This window comes from Pteropus medius, unplaced genomic scaffold (genome assembly GCF_902729225.1).
Source record: "Pteropus medius unplaced genomic scaffold, Ma_sr-lr_union100, whole genome shotgun sequence".
Classification (NCBI taxonomy): Eukaryota; Metazoa; Chordata; class Mammalia; order Chiroptera; family Pteropodidae; genus Pteropus; species Pteropus medius.
This window is the reverse complement of record NW_024343735.1, coordinates 366,821-388,676: the sequence shown is the minus strand read 5'-3', so window position 1 is coordinate 388,676 and position 21,856 is coordinate 366,821. Positions and strand designations below refer to the sequence as shown.

Genomic DNA, 21,856 nt, shown 5'->3' with positions numbered 1-21,856 from the left:
TGCCCTCTCTGCCAGCTGGGCGCATTTGCCCAACTGCAACTCTTTCAGAGAAAGTTTTGGTTCCCAGGCTAAATGCTAAGTGGGAGAGCAGCAGCGGCCGTGACAGGTGGTAGAGATTCAGAAAAGAAGCCTACATTCCTATGGGGTCTCTTCACCCGTAGTTCATAGACTTTGGAAATGTTTTCTTCCGTTTATTCTCTGCACCGAAGTAGCTGAATAGCGCGATTTGGGAAGTCCCTGCTTCTTTGAGGTTATCTAACACTGCATTGTTCAGTACAGTAATTTCCTTTTTTCTTAAGCTTCGCTGATATTAAGGAATGCATTTTACATCTCTACCAAGCGTGGGTATGTCTGGTTCACCCTGATGCTCGCTATTGCATTTTCACTCCATTCTTTTTATTTTATTAAAATACATTTTTTAAAAGGCCAGGCTTTATCACTAAAGTGGTTTCAGGTGGTTATTAACATGGACTCTGGAGTCACACAGCATCAATCCAGCCAATCTTTCCTGACATCTGATACTATGCCTGGGCTACTGACATCTTTGGTCTGAGGTGAAGCAGGGTCAGAAGTTTTAAAAATTTACTCCTACCTATCCTGTCATTTGCCATCTATTACAGGCTACAGACCCTCCTAAACTTCAGTGCTGCCTCCCATTTCCCCATCAGAAATACAAGTTCGACACAGGATTTTCTCATTGTCTGCTATTTAGATTTTGTTGTTGATATTTTCAGTAAACTGAAATATGCATCCCCCCCTCCGCCACCCCAAGATATCATATCCTAGTTCCTAGAACCTATAAAATACTGCCTTCTTTGGAAAAAGGCTCTTTGTAGATGTGATTAATTTAAGACTCTTGATGGGGGGATTTTTCTAGATTATCCAGGTGGGCCCTAAATACAACCATTTGAATACTTTTAAGGGGGAGGCGGAAGAAGAATCGACAAACAGAAGAAAACGTGAACTTGGAGAACAGAGATATTTGAAGATGCTGACCTTGAAGATTGCAGTCATGTCGCCCCAAGCCAAGGAGTGGCAGCAGCTACCGGAAGCTGGAAGAGGCCAGGAATGGATTCTGTACCCCAGAGTCTCCAGAAAAAATGCGCCCCTTCTGGCACCTTGATTTCAGCCCAGTGAAACTGATCTTGGGCATCTGGCTTCCAGAACTGTAAGAGAATAAATTTCTGTTGTATAAGCCATGGTATCGTGGTAGTTTGATACAGCAGCCCCAGGAAACTGATACATCATTGTTCATTTTCATTCTTTCTTCTACTGTTTTCCAGGGTTGATTTTGGGAGTAGAAGATAGCAGTACAAACTTCATTGTCATTTTGGCAACTGCAGGTAGGGCACTAAATCTGTGAATAATTTAGAAGAATTGACATGTTTACAATGTTTTGTTTCACATTAGTGAATATGGCACACTTCTATTTATTTGGGACTTCTAAAAAAATCTACATCCATCAGTAAACTTTTATATATGTCTCCATGAAAAGCTCATATATTTTGTGATTTGAAATTCCTCTTAAATAACTTTGGATTTGTTGCAGTCGTGAATGGGATACTGTCTATTACATGTTCTAATTAGTTATTGTTTTTGTGTGGCAAGGCTCTTTGATTTTACTATATTGACCTCCCATACACTATTTTTCTGAACTCCCTTATTTATTCGCATATTCCACAGACTTATTCCTTTTATTTTTCTAGATAGATAGTTGTATTGTTACCAAATAGTAACCCTTTCTTTTCAATATTCATATATCTTACTTATTTTTATATCCATATCTCTGGCTTTAAGTTCCAGTGCGGTTTTGAACAGTAGAGGTGAGAGTATATATCTGCCTTGTTCCTGACTTGAATGACAATGCTTCTAACATTGCTGTAGACTCAGGGGTCCTCAACCCCTGGGCAGTGTACCGGTCCTATTCTGTGGCCTGTTAGGAACCAGGCTGCACAATAAGAGGTGAGCGGTGGGGGAGGTGAGTGGTGGGGGAGCAAGCGAAGCTTCATCTGTATTTGCAGCCGCTCCCCAGCACTAGCGTCACCACCTCAGCTCCATCTCAGATCATCAGGCATTAGATTCTCATAGGAGCACTGGTCCCTGGTGCCAGAAAGGTTGGGGACTGCTAGGAGAATTTAGGAAAAGGAAGTTCCCTTCTATTTTTAGTTTGGCATAAGTTTGTACTATGAACTCATGTTGAATGTCTTTCAAAGGCTCTTTCTCCTCTAATTTGTTAATGTGGACAATTACAATTCAATGTATTTTCTAATGTTAAATCATGTTTTCATTTCTTGGGCACAGCCTGTTTGCTTATTTAATTTACTGCTGTGTTGACTGCTATTTCATTTAAGATAGTTACTGCTTTGTGAATGAGCTTGGCTCAAGTGTTCTTTTCGTGGGGGTGGGGGCTGAGGTCTTCATTTGGTTTTTGAATCGAGGAGAGCTGGCTAGGGATGCTTTGGAAAAGTTTACGAAAAGCTAGCAGTTAATTTTTCCTGGTCATTTGGTAGAAGTTGCCTCCAAAATAATCTTGTTCTGGACATTTAAGAGTGTCTTGAATTGTGAATAGTTTCCATGTGTATTTTGAAGTTCTTTTTGTAGATCAATTTGTTTTTTTTTTCTAAAAAGTGGTCCCTTTTGTTTAGGATTTCAAAATTAATGGCATGATATTTATAATAAAAAGTATTGCAGAAACTCCCAAACTTATAGACCAATTGACAGAAGAACACAATGAGCACAATACGCCTGATATTTAGCATCAGCAATAATTAATTCTTGGCCAATGTGTTACCACCTATCCCCCCACAAACCCCCACTCTCCATTTCTGCAAATGGAATAATGTGAAGTAAGTTCAAGGGATCACACCTAAGTATTTCAGTATCCATGTCTAAAAGATAAAGAATCTTTTTAAAAGCATAAACTTGATAGAATTATTAGTCCTAAAAATCTTTGTCATTAGTATCAAATATCCAGTTATTTTTCACACTTATCTAAGAGCCTACTACTTAAAGAAAATTTAGTTTCTTTGAAGTGATGTCCAAATACCATCTATACATTCTGATTATATTCCTTAAGGCTTTTTTTAAGTTATAGATTTCCCCCATATCACCGCTTTCCCCTTGCATTGAAAAAAAAAAAAAAGTCTCATGTTTTGTCCTATTTTCCATAGTCTGGATTTTGCTGACTGTGACACTTTGGTATCCTTTAACATGTTCTTCAGGCCCCTGCATGTCTTTAAATTGGGAGTTAGAGTTAGAATTAGAAGCTTGATAAGATTGTTGTCTTCCTTCCTTCTTTCCTTCCTTTCTTCCTTCTTCCTTCCTTCCTTCCTTCTTCCTTCCTTCTTCCTTCCTTCCTTCTTCTTCCTTCTTCCTTCCTTCCTCCTCCTCCTCCTCCTCCCTCCCTCCCTCGCACTCTATAGGTGATGCCATGTACCTCCATTAGAAGGTATATAATGCCTGGTTGTCTCTTTTTGTATTGATGGTAGCAGTCACTGATGATCACGACCTTTATTATTCTTTTAGGGGTCATAGAATGATCACCCTCTCATTTCTCCTTAATTAGCTGAAATACCTCTATACAAGCATGCCTCAGAGATATTGTAGGTTTGATTCCAGACCACTGCAATAAAGCAAATCATAATCTTTGTGTTGGTGTAGGGTCTTGCCTTCAATTTGTAAAAAAAAAATGCAACATCTGTGAAGCATAATAAAATGAAGTATGCTTCTCTGTAGAAACATTTTCCTGTCCATAGTTTGATTATCCTGAAGGGAACTTATTGTGTTCCATTAGATTAAAATCTTTGCTGCATCTCAATTTTGTACAAATTTACTTGTATGTTCCTGTTTTTCTCTTTAGTAATTGCTTGTATTTGCAAAAATGCATATAAGTAGGTCTAAAGCGATGGCTTGTATTAGTTGGCTCAGCTGTTTTCTATTTCATTATTTCTGCATTTATTTTTGTTGTTTTCTGGTTTCTACTTCTTTAGGTTGAATATGCTATTTATTCAGTAACTTCTTGAATTGGTTGGCCGTTTAAATATTTATTTTCTAATATATCTATTTAAAATTATACATTTCTCACTGAATACCGCTTGAGCTGCATCACACAGTGTTATAGCTTCATGTGTATCTCTTGAATATTCGACAAGTTGAGCATGTCATTCTTACTTATGCTTTTAGAAATTATATTTTTGTTCTCTTAACAATGTATTTCACAGAGTAAGAGATTTTAATTTTGATGATGCCCGATTTATCATTTTTTCCCCTTCTATGCATCGTGCTTTTGGTTTCAAGTCTAAGAACTCTTTGCTTAATCTGGGTTGCAAAGATCTCTCTTTTCTAAACTTTTTTATTTTACATTTTATATTTACTCCTATGATTTGTTTTAAATTTATTTTTGAATGAAAATTGAGGTGCAAAGGTTTATTTTTACCATTCATAGAAAAGACCTTTCTTCCACCATTGACTTGCTTTTGAACCTTTGTCAAAATGTCATGGGCATTTTTGCGTGGCTCTATTTCTGTGCTCTTTGTTCTGTTACATTCATCTATATGTCTATTCCTTTGCTAATACCACATTGTTTTGATTACTGTAGCTTGAATCAGATCTCTTAAAACTGCATAATGTAGTCCTTCCCACTTTCTTCTTCTTTTTACCCCCAACATTGTTTTATCTACTCTGGGACCCTTTACCTATCCATATTAATCTTAGAATCAGTTTATCTAGATCTATAAAAATCCTGTTGGAATTTTGATTGGAATCGCATTCAATCTATAGATCATTTCGGAGAGAGTAGATATTTATTATTTTGAATCTTCCAATCTATTAAATGATATCTCTTCATTTATGCAAGTTTTTCTTTTATTTCTTTCATCAATGTTTTGTACTACAAAATCATTTTAGCATACAGATCTAGTACATGTTTTCTTAGATTAATAACTCAGTATTTTCATTTTTGAATTATTTTAAGTGGTATTTTTAAAAATTTTCACTTTATAATTATACATTGGTAATATATAGAAATTGGATTGATTTTATTGGTTGACCTTGTATCCTATGACCTTATTATGCTTACTTGTTAGTTCTAGGTGTAATACTAAGATTTGAGCACAGATATCGGTCTGTTGGGCACAGATCTAAAGAGGACATGTAGCACTGTCGTCTTCTGCATAGTAGAAAGGTCCTCCACACAATGAAAAGACAAATGAGAGAGCTCTTCTTTTGAGTGGCAGTGAGCCATTTCTGTGGCCTCAGAGAATTTAAGATAATCTAGAAGTTCAAAATTCTCAAATGCATTTACACAAGTATCACTCTCCCATATGCCAGATTCTAACTCCTTCCCTTTTAGGAGCCTGATTTTGTCACAGGGCACTTGCCAAGGATAAGAATCCATTCAAAATTTTTGAAATTCTGCTACTCTGGCAATTAAATCCTGAGTCTGATCTGTAGCTTGGTTAACTCAGAGGTAGCAGAAGATGGGAGTCTTTTTAAACACTGCTGAGGGGTTGAGCTTTAACTTACACATTGCTTTGAATTGGCTACTTAATTGACCTGAACCTGTTGCTTTTTCTCTTCAAACCATCACTGGCACTCAACAATGGCCACCCAATTTCAGGATTCTTATTACTATTATCTCTTAAATGCCAGAGTTATTGCAAAAGAAAAACGAAGTTAAAGGACTTACTCTACCAAATTTGAAAACATGCTATAAAACTGCAGTGATCAATATAGTGAAGTACTGATTAGAGTATTGGTGTAAAGATCAAAAGAATAGAGCTGAGAGTGCAGAAATAAACACTTAAGTTTATGGTCGATTGATATTTGATAAAAAGACCAAGGTACTTCAGTGGAAGAAAAGATAGGTTTTTCAACAAATAGTGCTAGGAAATTAGGGTATCTACATGCAAAAATATATTATAAATTGGAGTTCATCAAAATTAAAAACTTTTCACTTCAAACGACACCATTAAAAAATGAAGACAATCCATAGACAAGGAGAGAGTACTTGAAAATTATGTATATGCTAAAAAACTCATATCTAGAATATATAAACTCTTATAACTCAATAATAAGACAAACTACCTAATAATAAATGAGTAAAAGGTTTAAATAAACATTTCACCAAAGAATATATATAAATAGGTATATGAAAATATGCTAAACAAAATGCTAAGGTCATTAGGGAAATTCAAATTAGAACCACAATGAGATGCCACTTTATACTCACCAGAATAGCCAAAATAATAATTTAAAAAAGCAACAAATGTTTATGATATTTTAGAGATACTGGGACTTTCGCATATTGCTGTTAGGCATTTAAATAGTATACTCACTTTGTAAAACAGTTAATTTTCTTAAAAATTAAAACATCAACTTACAACAATATTCAGTAAAACAGCTTAAGTCCACACAAAGACTAGTAAGTGAACATTCATAGCAGTATTATTTATAATAGCCAAAAAGTGGAAGCAACCCAAATGTCCATCAATTGGTAAATGGATTTTAAAAATACAGTAAGCCCATATAATAGAATTACATTCTTCAATTCAAAGGAACAAAAATACTGATGCATTGTAAAAACATGGTAAAGCCTCAAAAACATGCTAAGTGAAAAAAGCCAGACACAAAGAACACATATTATGATTCTATTTTCATGAAATTTCCAGAAAAGCCAACTCAGAGGCAAAATCATATAAATGTTTTTTCTGTGGCTAGAGTGAGAATGGAGATTGATTGTAAATTATTTTGAGGGAATTTTGGGGGGTGCTATTGTTTGAATGTGTCCCCTAAAATGCATATATTGAAATTCTAACCCACAAAAGTGACGGTATTAGTAGGTGGGGCCTTTGGCAGGTGCCTAGGGCATGAAGGTAGGGCCCTCATGAATGGGATTAGTGCCTTATGAAACAGGATCTAGTGAGCAGATTTCACCTGGCCAATGCAGATTAGATTTGGTGCCAGGGCTGAATCTGTTGACGCTTATAAAAGTCAGATTGCAGGGAGGCCAGCCCCTGCCCATATTGGGCCAACTGACTCCCGAGATTTGTTCAAGAAATACTGTAGTTTCGGCTGGGGCTGGTTACCTGTCACTGGCATTGTCTCCGAAGGTGTGTGAGCAGCGCCCTGTTGATTGTTGCTAACAGAGCTTCCTGTCAAGAGTCTATGTATAGTGCCAGATGGGTACTAGAGTAATCAGAGGGATCACCTCATAAACTACATAAATGTCTAACCATTGTACTATATACCTGAAACTAATATAAAATTTAAAAAATAATAAAATAAATTTAAAAAAAGGAAGATCTAGAAAGGGCCATAGCCACTTTCAAGTGAAGACACAGCAAGAAGGCTGTGAACCGGGAAGAGGGCCTTTCACCAGAATATGACCAGACTGCTGCCATGATCTTGGAGTTCCCAACTTCTGGGACTGTGGGAAATAAATTTGTTTTTATAAGCCAACCATTCTGTGGCATTTTGTTAAAGCAACCTGAACAGACTAAGACAGGAGGTGATATAAATGTCCTAAAACTAGATTTTTAGGTGATTGTTGCACAGTTCTATAAATATACTAAAAGTCAGTGTATTTATACTTACAATGGATAAATTTTATGGCATGTAAATTATATTTTATTAAAGCTATAAAAGTATGAATCTGCTAATAGTCATAACAATAAGTCTGATTAATTGTTAGCCACTACTAGCCTAGATGAGCAAAAGTGGCATTGTGCATATTAATGCCATTAAGCATTAGCTGAATTGCTATCCATTTAAAAAAAATGTTTTGATAATTCTTACACTAATGTCAATGGCCAATAAATATTATCACTCACTATGCCTCGGTGGCTCAACAAGAGCTTTTATGAAATGAACTTTATCCTACTAGAGCATCAGAGCTGAATCATTGTCTGATCCTGCCCTTGAACAGCTAAGGAATAATTACAAAAACTACTTAATCCCTTCAAGTCTCAGACACTTAATTTAATGGAGGCCCATGAAAACAGTAAGTTGATAAAAGATATTTACATTTGAGAGCGTAAAATGGCTATCAGTTTTATTGAGTTTTAGGAAGCCATGTCTGATTTGTAAATCTTTGCTTTTCACACAATATTTCGTATAAAACAGTCAGTAGTCTTTATTTTACTCCTTTTAAGAGGTATGTTGATAGTCTGATGCAGTGGACTTTAGCAGCTTTAATCTGCAACACTTGAGAAACATGATATCATGATACTCTGAACTTAATGGCTCACTGTCTTAGTCTGTTATCGCTGCTATAACAAAGTACTATAGATGGAGTGGCTTATGAACAGCAGGAATTTATTTTTTATAGTTCTGGAGGCTGAAAGTCGAAGATCAGGGTGCCCGCATGGTTGGGATCTGATGAGCACCCTCTTCTGGGTTGCAAACTGCTGTCTTCCCATTGTGTCCTCACATGGTGGAAAGAGAGCTAGAGTTGTCGCTTTTAAAAGGGCACAAATCCCATTCACGAAGGATCCACCCTCATGACCTCATCACCTCCCAAATGTCTCACCTCCTAATACTACCACATTGTGAAATAGGATTTCAACATGTAAATTGGGAGGAGGGACACAAACATTCACTCCATTATATTCACTGTAGCCACATGATAATGTTCATATCTCACATCAAGGTTCTTGAAGCCTATTGCAAACTCATCTCAACCTCCTACAGTGCCAGCTTCTGTCACCCCATCCGTGCCCTATACTCTAGCCATATTCACCTTCTCACTGTCCCTTGAGAAATCTAAGCTCTCTCACAACTACATTCACTGTGCTTGTTATTCTTTTGGCTAGTACTACTCAGTTTATCCTTCCAGGAATGGCTAAAATAGCACCTCTTTTATGAAGCCTTCCTCAAATATCCTTATCCCATTTTCTCCTTATATTTATTTATAATTACTTCTATTTATAATTACTATTTATAATTACTTCTTTTGGTGCACTTATTACAGTATATTATGTTTTATTCCTGGTAAGTTGTACATCTCTCAAGGTAGAGACCATACCTATCTATGCTTCAATCCTTAAGTCCCAGTATAGTCTATGGCACATGGTAACCATTGAGTTATGAATGAATCAAGGATGAATGATGTTCAGTCACTATTGCTATCTTTAAAAAAATACACAGCTCCAAACCTCCAAGTTACATCATCTTTCAGAGGAGGATAAATAAGACAGACTGACCTATATGTAACCTGTAAGAAGGACAATATTTAGAGAAGAGAGTGGTGAGGAGCAGAGCTGGGGTGTCTAAAATATTGTTGTCAGGTATTCATATATATGCGGCATCTGAAGTCAGAGATATCACAAGATTAGAAATTTACAGGTAAAAAAAGTGAAAAAAAGGTAACTATGTTAAGTTATAGATGTCTTAATTCAATTGTGGGACTCCTTTCACAATTTATAAAATATCAAATCATCTCATTATACACTTTAAATATATTATAATTTTACTTATCAATTATACCCCAATAAAGCTGGAAGAAAAACAAATTTACAGATGAAAAGTTAATGATATTTTTAGAAATTTTCTTTAGATATTATTTAAAAATATGCTTTATCTCAACTATTAATAAACAGCTTTTGTATAGGAAATATTTCTCTGGTGATAAAATACAGAGCTGGTTATACTATCCATTGCCAAAACCATCATCTTGACTCTTATCATAGTGGCATTCCCTTTGATGTAATCAATACAGTAATAATAGCTATTACCTATTGAACATCAGCTACACACTAATAATTGTCCTAGTTGCTTTGCATATATTATTCCAAATCTTAATACACCAACAATATGAGGTCATTTTACACATAAGTAAATTGAAGTTCAGAAAGCTATTGCATATTTTTTAAGATTACTTAAGTAAAAGAGCCAAGATGTAAATACAGCTTTCATCTTATCCAGAATTCATGATCTGTCCTCTGTGTCATGAACAATTTTGCTTCATAGGTGTTAAAGGGGGGTATAGGTAGATGAGAAAACTGTCTACATATATGTATATATAGTTGATATATATATATATATGTATATATAAGTTCTATATATTGATGACATATATATAGTAAATAACGGTAAATTGTGAGTACAAGTTGTTTCAGAAATAATTACAAATTTGGTGACCAATTAATTACATCAGATTCCTTTAAGAAATAGTATAATAGTTATTCTAGCAGTAAATAGTAGCTATATTTAATAAATATTTAGGACATTTATTTATTGCATATTAATAGACTGTTCCACATATAAGAACACTTGAGAAAATATAAGCCAGCACTTATAAGTTAATACCCAAAAGTTGTTGGGTATTAACAACTTTTAAAGAGCTCTGAAAACTGGCAACATGCTTTATAAAGTGTATCTTTATTAAACAGAGCAACCTAAATGTTGAGGAATAAAGTCACATCTAGAAGCAATCATTTAAGTTTTGTCTGTGCCTCAGTGCACTTCAATTGCTATTTTAATAATATCAGAAAAATGTGTTTCTATATGTAAATTCCAAAACCACATATTTTGCATTACATTTACATAAGCATTCAGGGCACTGCTTAGGACAAATATGCACTATTTGGCGTATTCCGGAGCTACAGGGTTTGAGTTATTATCAAAAGGATCTTTCACCTCTAAATACGAGCCTTGTACCTTCAATAGGCATGTAAAATATTAGAGCCATAGGCTTGTTGGAGAAACATTATAATAATATGTATTAAAACCATGACAAGTAAACAATAAGATCATGGGTAAAAAGCATAATTATATAAAAAGTATTTTAAAGAAAAAATATTTGTCTACATAAAATGTAGTAATAGATGATTTTACATCCCTGGTTGATGTGGCGAGCTGGAGTGTGTCACTCCGCTTTGCAATTTAAAAAAGCCTAAAAAAACTTCAAATTCATAAGTTTTCATGAATTTGTGAGAGATTTGAGGTTGAAAGGCAACCAAGTGTCCCAAAATCTGAGGAAAAGATGTGAGCACTGGCTTACTTGGAGAAGACACAGCCAGATGACGGTAAATAGAATTCACCCAGGATGATGGGCAAATTGGTAGAGACTGTGAACCCCATGAAGACCACAAAAATGGGGGAAGTCTGCAATATCTTCAAGGCTTCCTCTGCATGTACCTTGCTGAGTGCTCATAGAAAAGATTAGCGGGAATCTTTAAGAAAGTTCCCTTCCAGTGCAGACCAAGAGGAGGGGAACAGCAGCCACTCACTGTGGGAGGGCACGAGAGTCCACTAAGACACTTCTCACGTATTGTCCCTGTTAAACAAAATCCTTCATCTGTGGGAGAAAGAAAAATAATACCCCTGTATTTAGAGTTCTGGTGAAAATCCATTGCAGTTGGAAGAAAGGAACAGATTTTTAAAAATCTCTTCTGGGGGAGGGGTAGGAATTGAGTGCTGAAGCCAGAACTAGAGCTGAAGGGAGAATAAGAGGACTGAGAAGTCCAGGTCCATGAGACCTAAGGATCCTGCCTCCCTGTGAGGCATTGAGAAGGACACAAACTTATCAATATCACATCTGTAGTGTTTTTGCAGAAAAGGCATAACTTCAAAATCCATTCATGAGAAAACATCTGATAAAATTAAATCGAGGGGCATTCTATAACATATATGACTAGTACTCTTCAAAACTGTCAATATCCTGAAAGGTAAGGAAAGACTGAGGGACTGTCACGGATGAGAGGAAACTAAGGAGACATGACAACTAAATGTAATGTGCTATCATGGATTGGGTCAGAAAAAGGACCTTAGTAGAAAAACTGAATACAGTAGAATCTGAATACAGTCTATAGTTTAATCATATCGTACAAATTTTGATCTCTTAGTTTTCATAACTGAACTATGGTTATGTGAGATGTTAACATTGGGGGGAGTTGAATGAAAGGCATACAGAAACTTTCTGTACTATATTTATAACTTCTGGGATTTTAAAATGATCTCAACTTTATGTAATACCTTGTGGTCTTGGCTATGCATTTCAAGAATTTTTTTTTTCTTGCCTGGCATTTCTGTGTTTTGTACTACATGGTTTTTCAGGTTGCCTGTTTTTCTAAATTGCTAGAAATAGAAATGCTCACTTACTCTTAGGTGTCCACTAAAACTGTTCTGACAGTGTATCCAGGTTACCAGTGATTTACTTGATGTCAAAGCCACTAACAACTTTTAAATCCTTTCCTTAATATCACTTGATACACTACCATGTTCTTTGAAGAATTCTTTTCCTTTAGACTCTATGATAGCACACTCTCCTTTTGTCTTCACACTTATATGTAGCCCTGCTTTTTGAGGATTCCTTGTAGGTATGTATTTCTTTGCTGCGCTTATCCCAAGACTTAGAAGTCTCCCTTTATTCACCTTCTACATCTCATAGATCACCAAGTCTCGTTGATTTTATTTCTCAAATGCTTTTTGTATCTGTTCATTTTTCTCCATCACCACTCTTTCTTTGTCCAGGAAAACATCGTCTCAATTGCTCCAACAGTCTCGAGTCGTGTCTAGGTCTCTGGCCCATTCTTCTAGCGTAATTGTTCAAAACCGAACCTGATAATGATAAGCACGTGTTTAAAAATAGCTCAACAGTTTCCCCATTGCCATCAGCATGGTTTTCAAGGCCTTTCATAAGCTCACCCCTACTTGCTTCTTCAGTCCTGCTGCTTTCATCCTTGAGTTTTCTTTTTTACTCATATCCAGAATAGCATCACTTCTCCTTCGCAGGTACTAATCACCTTTGCCCTTGGAACATTATTCCTTGCTCTCCCTGCTTTGTCACCGAGTTAATTCTTATTCCTCCTTTGCATCTCTCCTTTGATATCATGTCCTCTGCAGGCTATCTCTGACTCCCAGAACTGGGTTAAATGCCCCATTGTACAAACTTCCATCGTAACCTCTAATTGCTTCTATCAAAGCGCTTATTGCACCACTTCTAATTGTTTGTTTGTATCCCTATCTGAACTGTAACTTCCCGAAGAGCAGCAACCTTGTCTTGTTAACTATGTTATCCCCACAATAGCACTCAATAATTTTTTGTTGAGTGAATAAATGACATTAGGAGAGATATAGCGTCATCCGTGAGTGATGCCACAGATGAGGCTATATCTCTCCTAATGTCATTTATTCACTCAATAAAAAATAGGCTTTGGTTAGGCATGTTCATCAATCAGCCCTTAATGATTAGTAGACTAATTTTCATTATAATATTCTAAATGCACATGTCTTCCCTGCATCCTCTCTGCCATGTAGCCATTTTACCATCTTCACCATACCTGAGAGTCAGTAAATGGAAAACAAGTCAGTGACATTATGGGGCTGTCCAAAAAGCATTCACATCATACACAATGTCTACTACACATTCCACTCCCTCCCATATCACTTACCATCAGCTAGTGAAAGTCAATTAATTGAAAAAGATAGTTGTTATTTTTTTGTTTGTTTCAAGAATGGTAGCAAATGGTCTGTCTGATGGTGTAGACACATAGTAGAGAATCTATGGTGAGACCATAGCTTCTCATTGTTTCTCTTTTAGAAACACCATTTATAGCTTTTTGCACTTGGCATTCATTTTCTCCCTGTTAAATAGAGATGTTGCAGTGCAGTCAGTAAATTAGTAATGGTTTCAACCTTTCAATTTGGGGATAGTCTTCATAAAGTAGTCACACAGAGACTCGTGCCAAGAATATGAGGTCATGTGCTTGAACATATTCATTTTTTTATTCGAGCATTTTCCTTCCTCAGCCAGGGAATCCAAATCATTTAGTTCTTGGCCTATACTATCCTGTTTGAGTGTTGATTTTTTCCATGCTATGTATCATCTTACCACTTAGGCTATAAAGTTTTCAAGGGCAATGAGCAAGTGTTATGCTTTTCACATAATGATTCACTTGATAAATTTTTGAAGATGAAGATCATGTATTGGATATGGTTATTCTATGCAATAATAATAAATACAAATGTTACCCTTTATTAAATACATGCCATATTCTAGGTACATTGATGTGTGACTTCGTTTCAGCTGCAAGATATGTTTGTGAAGTAGTTTTCACATTTTATAGATAAGAAAACTGAAGCTTAGAGAGTTAAGTTATATGCACAAGGTCATATAGTTGTAACCACGATTGAAACTTACTGACTGATTTCAAAAGCTGTACAGCTCAGTGGTTTAAAAAAAATTTTCCCATAGACTTTTTTGTAAAAAACACATTATTATCCAAGCACAGTTTATAAAGACAAAATCAGAACTGCTCTGTTGAAGCAAGGAGTCAAACATTCCCTCGACTGTCCCTTTCCTCACTTCCCACAGTGACCCATGTGACATAGGCTTTGATTTACCAGGGCTCCAGAGTATAAAGTTGAAATCCCCCTCACTATTCTTTGTTACCTCTGTTCACCCTGTGACCATTTCTTATTTGGTTGAAGAAGGGATTATACTGAAGTGATGAAATCACATTTTATTCTTGTCACACCTTCCTTATGAAGAGAGAGTGTTTTATGAAATAGTTTCTATGCAACTGCTTAAGCCAAGTGCTGTAGGTAGCTCATAATAATTTGAATAGCAATGCAGATTTTGTTTCCATCAGCAGGGGTTTCACGCAAAAACCACATTTGCATTTCTCAGTAATAACGAATACCTGAAGAAACAATTGAAAACTGGTAATTCTTCTCAAATGAAATGTAGGTGATTGCAAAGATCTAGTTGAGCATGAGGAAAAGCCTATATATGAAGATAAGCTGGCTTACAAATGAAAACCATCAAACTGACTTCTCCCATATTCAGTCTATAAAAAGGGGATGCAATTTATAATGTGTGTCTGACACTGGATCATCTGGAGTAGACTTCAGTCACTTTCAGGTTAGTCTGAAACAAAGATAGAAGCCAGGAGCCAGATGACAAAGCTGTGGGTAAAGATTCTAGAATAATAACAGAGCAGGGAACGATAATTCAAAGTACAGAGAAGGCGTTTGTCCTTGACAGATGTTAAAGAAGATACACTATGGTCTTAAAGGGCAAAAGTTAAGCCCAGTTTCTAATATTATTTATGTTATAGTTTTCCTAAATGATATTTTAAGTTAAATGGTATTATTTTGCACAAATGTACATAAAAAGATTACTTATTGCAACCCATTAGCGTGTCTTCGGAAGATTCTCTTCACTGCTGTTTTCTCTTCACAATGAACAAATGATTGCAGAAAAGCACTCATTGTGACTTGGGTAAAAATATTCTGAGAAAATAGTAACTACAATGAAGAGAAGTTAAATATATAAAGGGGAATGCTACTTCCATCCCTTATGGATTTGAAAACTCATGAGCTATATGATTAAAAACAAGTCTCTAACTACTCGGAGCCACATTTTTCTCTTTAAAAATGAGGGTATGTTGAGAATGAGCACAAGAGGGTGATCAAAAACAAATAATCAGTCTTAAAGTCTCCACTTGGAGCTATTATACTGTAATTTATACTCTTACTCCATATGTTGCAAGTCTCATGGTCAAACCCAAAATCAATGGGACAGGGAAGGCATGAGAAGGACTTGAAGGAAATAATTGTGAACAGTGTCTTCCACACCACCCTTATAAAATAACCATTGTCAATATTGTGTATAGCTTTTATACTATGCATATTTGACCTGAATTTTTATGGACAAATAGACATTAGCCATGCTATAAATGTTTTGACTTTTCATTCATAAATATATCGCCTCTCTATAAAAAGCTCTATAATCCTTAACCAAAATATCCATACATCCCAACTTTCTTTTCTAAATCTTATATATTCACATCCATTTCAGAGATCTAGTTCTATAATTTTAGCAGTACTATACTTTTTTAATCTTCCAAGTTTACTTACAAACTTGATTTAAATGAACTTTGGAACATCTTAAGTGGGAGACGAATTCAAGTTAACACATAACTGTTTTGATCATTCTGTTCGTTTAACCGTAATTCATTTGACTATTTAGAAAAAAAATCACTTATCTACCTAATTATTCCTACATCAGCCTGCCCATGTATTATAGAATTTACACAAGATAAGAGGCAGAGAAATTTATTCTGAATAGCAATTCTCTCCTTGAATATATCCCTAGCATTCTAATAATAATGAGTCCCCATAAGAAACTAATTTGAAATATTCTGTCAGTATTTAATGTAAAACAATACACCCTGAAAGAATGTACTCAATATAAATACTAAATGTGGAAGGGTGAGCCTCCCGAATGAAATTAATGACTGACTTGCCAATCCCTTCTTGAAAACACTTTTGAAAATGTCAATTGCTGTCATCATTTTTCTTATTTGTAAAGACCATACTGGATGCCAAACAAGACTCATATCCTATGAAGATAGGCCTTGAAAGCACTTCAAGGCAAATACCAGGGCAGCTTCTAAAAAGTCTGATGTAGTAGGTTTTTTTTATGGATACTGATAGATATCTCAGGGACTAGAGAGTGGGAGAAATAGATACATGGTTCATTCCATCCCTGCTGTGGTGTGGACTTACTGTACAGAATCTACCTTTACAAGATATGATCTCAAATTGAGCTTCTCCTACTAAATAGCTACGTGACCTTGGGCCAGTCTCCATCACCCTAGAACTCAGGTTCCTCATCCTGGCTTTCACATCAGAACACCTCTGAAATTTGACCGACTATATAAAATATTCTTTCCAAACCTCAGTTTCCTTTCTATAAAATAAAAATAATGCTAGCATCTCTATTATGAAGCTGTTGTGGTTATAATAAATGAGACAGTGTATGTGAAAGCACTTTGTAAATTACAGAGTTCTATATGAATGCTCAAAGGAACATCTATGCAGCTTACGTCAAAAGATTGTAATTAAAGTATGAGTTAATTTGTATTAATGAATGAATGATCGATTTCACTATCATTAAAGGTAATCTTTCCTGCCCATCTCATCCTTATTTGTGACTTTGTTATGGCACTGGCTATAGTCTGCCATACAATGCAGGTATTTATGTTTTTGCCTTGCCCACTAGATTCTGGGTACTTAAAAGGCTCAATTCCTTTTTTATTTATCTCTTTGTTTCCCGTAATGCATATGGGCACATGGTGGATGCTCATTAGATTGAGTCATGCTGTGTCAGACACTATTCCAAGCACTTTCATGTATGAATTATTTAATCTTCAAATGCTCAAGTGTGAATAATGAAAGCTTAGACCAATTTGGTGACAGTGAGAATGGAATATAATGATAAATTTAAGAGAAACGGGCTTCCTGAACAGTTTTTTGAAAATCTGCTATCAAATTCAAGGCAATAGACCAGGAGTTGATTGAGAATTTATCATCTTTGAGAATTTTACCTTCTTTCCTCCATGATACGCTTCCAACTTATCTAATAAAACACAGAACACAAGTTCACAAGTCCTCTAATTTTTTAATTCAATGTTTCTCCGCCACCAGAGAAATTCTGTTAGGATAAAATACATTCCAGTTCCAGTTCTTTGTGTTCGTGAACATTGGACAAATCATTTCCTCGTGTTTTTCTTCTCTGTGTATTCTAAATTGTAGGAAATTATAATGGCTATTTCCTTCTAAGAACAAAATACAAATAAGTCATAGCCATATTGGCCTCTTCCTTGGAGCAAAGTTAATATATAAAGTGAGACTACTTTATGGCGTTCCTGTCAGCAGAAATCCTGGTTTCTAAATGACCTTAGTAGAAAGAAATGCATTTTTTTTTTTTAGATTGCAAGTAAAATCTGAACATTAAAGAATAATCTGACAGGAAAAACTAACAAACAATTAAGCATGTTATCGAGAGTATCCATTTAAAAAGTTACCTATAGGGCAATATGCCCATGGATTCTGTGAGGAGGAAGGTACATTTTCTATCTCAACACTTTGAGATCAGGGTTAACTTTTCACTATAAACACAAAGTGGAAGCTGCTTATACTATAATCCATGAATTGGCAGCAAGAGAAAGGATGAGTCTATTTACTTCAGTTATTCTCTCCATGAGATTCCTAGGTACTTTGAAGAAGAAGTCATGGCAACAATAACTGGCTTAAAAATACATCATGTTTAGCCTCAGGATATCCTAGTAGTTGAAACTCCTAGAACAGTCATCTTATGCTATGCTCCTAGGATAGGCAGAAATTGAGGGCTCTAATTCAGCTTTTGTCTGTTTGTTCTGTTTTGCCCTTACTGAAAGTATGTTACACCTACATAATTGGTTGAAAGTTAGAAAAATTCAAACAAACTTGTTACCTAACATTAGATAGAACCCCTTCCCCCCCTTAATTCCTGGCCATTTTACTGAAGTCAATCCATTGGTTAGAGAGTTTAGCTGATATTTCCTTGATTATTGGCATAAGAAAATCTGCCCAAGGACCTTATGGTAGCCTGCCAATGAGGTAACTATCATAAAGAGAGGACAAAGAATATGAAGGATTGCACATGTATTTCAGTTGTATTTGAACAGAACTGGTGTTAAATATTTTTTCACTCATAATTCCCTAACTTCATGTTATTACATCTATTTCTATTCCCTATGCATTATTTATAGAGGAGCAGATAACTTCTGATTTGCCTTACAAAATATAAAACACATTTGAATAAATTCAAATTCTGAAATATCTTGGAATAGAAATTAAACTCTGAATATACAAAGTGTGACTTAAAAATAAGGTGATTGATTTTATAATGTGAAGATTTGAACTCATCCATCCAAATAAGTGTCATCCCCTTCTAAGCTGTCCACATGGGAGAACATAAACTTATTTCAGTGATGAAGCTACTGCTCAAATAATTCATGAAACTACACTCTTGGAGTTATCTCTGGAGCTTGTGTCTCACAATCTATAAAATATTAATTTAGCGTCTTCCATGCACCTGTCACCATTTTTGTATTACTTCCATCATTTATAGGTAGATTTTTTTAAAACTAAAAAGTAATGTGAATTACTCTAATAAATGTGAGGTTGACTAATATTTTGGTCTAAAACAAGGTAGAATAACTACTTTGACAAATTTCTCAAGTGGTTTTCAGCTGGCTTCAAAGAAAATTCCAAATGATTAAATCCAAACTTTTTCTGAGCACTAGTGATAGTGTTGGAGCAAGTTTTATTTTAAAGCAACACCTTCATTGAACATGTCAGGTGTACTATATATTCAAATTAATATCTTTAATTTCATAGAAAAAATATAAATTCTTATAGGTTTAAATGTGTTAAATTATTTAATATCCTGAGTATATTTTATAGCGTGCTTTTTTTCGTAAAATCAAAACAATGTCTATCATTTCTGTCATCTGCTTTACTCATGTGGTTAACATAAACCAAATTCTAGAGATTTCCATCACAGTTGTAGTGCAGGGTGCAGTCAGTTGTTCAAGACTCCTAGCCTATTAAATCCAAAAGAGTCTCCCTGTCAAACTTAACTATAAGCTTTGCAAACCAAACCAATGAAATAAGTAAAGCTTCAGAATTATGCATTTAATTCCACAAATTTAATATTGATGATTCATTCCAGGATGATGTAATTTTATAATATATAATGATATGCCCTTAACGGGAGTATCATGTTCTATTGTCAGTATCAACTGCTAACTTATGACTGGATTGTTTTTATTGGGTACATTCTCACCAGCATAGCATGGCTATTAATCTTGTTTGAAACTTTAAATTATATTAACATTATTTTTGCCCATGAGCAGCTAAAAGATGTAATATGGTTGTCTTTGATTATACTTTTCTTTTTCGCTTATCATATTATTTGTCAATATGTCAACACTAAAACAATTAATGTTTTTTATAATATCAGAAGTATTAATAGTCCTATTAAGATGAGGTGGATTATAAATATTCTCAGAGCTGATCAATACAGCATATCGTTATAGAAAGAAATCTAGTTGACTGAAGAAATGATGTACATGCTTTTCAAACATTGAGTGTAAGAGTGATTGAGGTTGACTTGACTCAGTACAAATAAATATATTCTTCAAAACACAAAAGTTCCAATAGAGTGTAGAACGTAGATATTTTGTGAATAAATGGTAGGCATCCTGTACTTTTTCTTCTTGTCAGTTAGAGTACTTTGGCTTCAAAGCCCTATGCAATCCAAAAAGTCCATCAAAACAATAGAAAGGATGAAAATCTATGTAGAAAGTCCAAGCTGCAATGAACAAATGTTTTGATGATTTCTTACCAGATTAAAGAAGATAGCATAGCCATTAAATGTAAAGGCTCTGTTGTCAGACTGCCTGAATCTGAAACCCACTTCTGCCATTAACTAGTTGTGTGACCTTGAACAGATTTATTTCACCTCTCTGCACCTCAGTTTCATCATCTCTAGAATGGGGATAATAATCATCTCTTCATCCAGGATTACATGAGTTCATGCGTATAAGCACTTAGAACAGTGCATAGCATATAGTGACTGCTCTTATTACTAAGTATCATTGAGATATTTTGTTTTTATCTAAATTTTAAAAAGTGATTATTTTTTTCCTCCCATGGATACTATTGGGAAATGTCTTTCATTTTATGTTTTGCTCGTGGTAGTCTGGGATTATTTTAAAAATTTAAAAGTTGAGTTTGGTTAGTTGACTTTTAAGGTTTCTTCAGACTCTGAGATGTGATACCTTAATTCTTTGAAAAATGTATATATTAAAATATTGTGTGTGCCCCAGGAGTAATTAACCTGTATTAAAGATAATTATAATAATAAAAATGCCAGCTCTAAAAATAGGTTCATAAACTACCTATAATTACCAGATACTTTAACAATAATGTTAAGACAGAGCTTGATTTTTATAACGCAAACAGAAAGTGTGAAAGGACAGAAATGTTCATTGTGTACAAAAAATTTAACTACTGAAGAATTAGAACAATTGGAAACTTGTAAATATTTAGGTCTTCTTGAAAGAATTAGACATCCCATAACTAAATTAAAAACAAACAAACAAACAAACAGAACAACAGAAAAGTAAAACAAAACAAAAATGCATTTCTTTTGGCATAAAAAGTATAAAACCTTTAATTGCACAAAACAAAATTAAGACAATATTTATTAGAAGTATAATGTATTCTAACTAGTCGGTATACTGAAGCAGTCAAATGTAGACTTGAAGATGATCACACTTAATCCTGCAATTCTATTTCTCAAATCTGCCCCCTCTTCCTTATCTCCCTCCCAAATCACAAATAAAAGGATCATTTAACCACTTGGAGTAAGTAGGCAGAAATAATTAACATTTTGGTTCAAATTCACAACAGTAGCACTTACTAGTTACATGACATTGGCAATTAATCTCTCTGTGCTTTGGTTAACACATTTTTTCAAGTGGGGAAGATAATATCCATCTTGTAGCTTTTAAGTATTGATTAAGATAACATATAAAACACCCATGCAAGGCACAATGTAAATATTCAATAGAGTGTTTTGGCTTGGTGAACAAGCAGAAAAAATATGATAGCATTCCTGTTGGTAGGTTTTTCATGGGAAGATATAGGGAAATAGCAAACCAAGGTATGTAGAGAAATTGGCATGGTCAGAGGAACATGATGGCCAGAGAGAAGTCTTAGGTGTGAAGTGATCAACGCTCTGGATTGTAAGCTCTAGGAGCTGAGAGATGATACCTAATTCATCTTTATCTTCCACATTGCCTGCTGTATGTTAAATGTTAAATTCCTATTGAAAGTGAGCTCACAGGCCAGGTGGGGGAGCCCTAAGGTGAGGTCCTGAAAGCAGTCAGCAGGAACTATATCCCTTAAATGCCCTTTGATATTCCTATCTGCCTCTTTCCCGATCTCCCTTCCCACAGTCATTGAGGTACCACCTCAATGCTCTGGGTGCTGCAGGAGAGAAACGGGAGTCTCCAGC

General features: G+C 35.1%; 1 protein-coding gene across 7 annotated transcripts in view; it reads right to left on the bottom strand.

Annotated features, from left to right (window-relative positions):
- LOC120607012 (putative MAGE domain-containing protein MAGEA13P) overlaps positions 1-21,856 on the bottom strand; it is a 106,226-nt gene that overhangs the window by 4,567 nt on the left and 79,803 nt on the right. For 6 of the 7 annotated variants that reach the window (XM_039868627.1, XM_039868626.1, XM_039868625.1 and 3 more), the window contains one exon: positions 997-1,166. The gene's annotated coding sequence lies outside the window, so the exon portion shown is untranslated. Of the gene's footprint in view, positions 1-996; positions 1,167-12,372; positions 13,014-21,856 lie in introns of those variants that run through there. The other variant, XM_039868631.1, reaches the window with a different exon arrangement.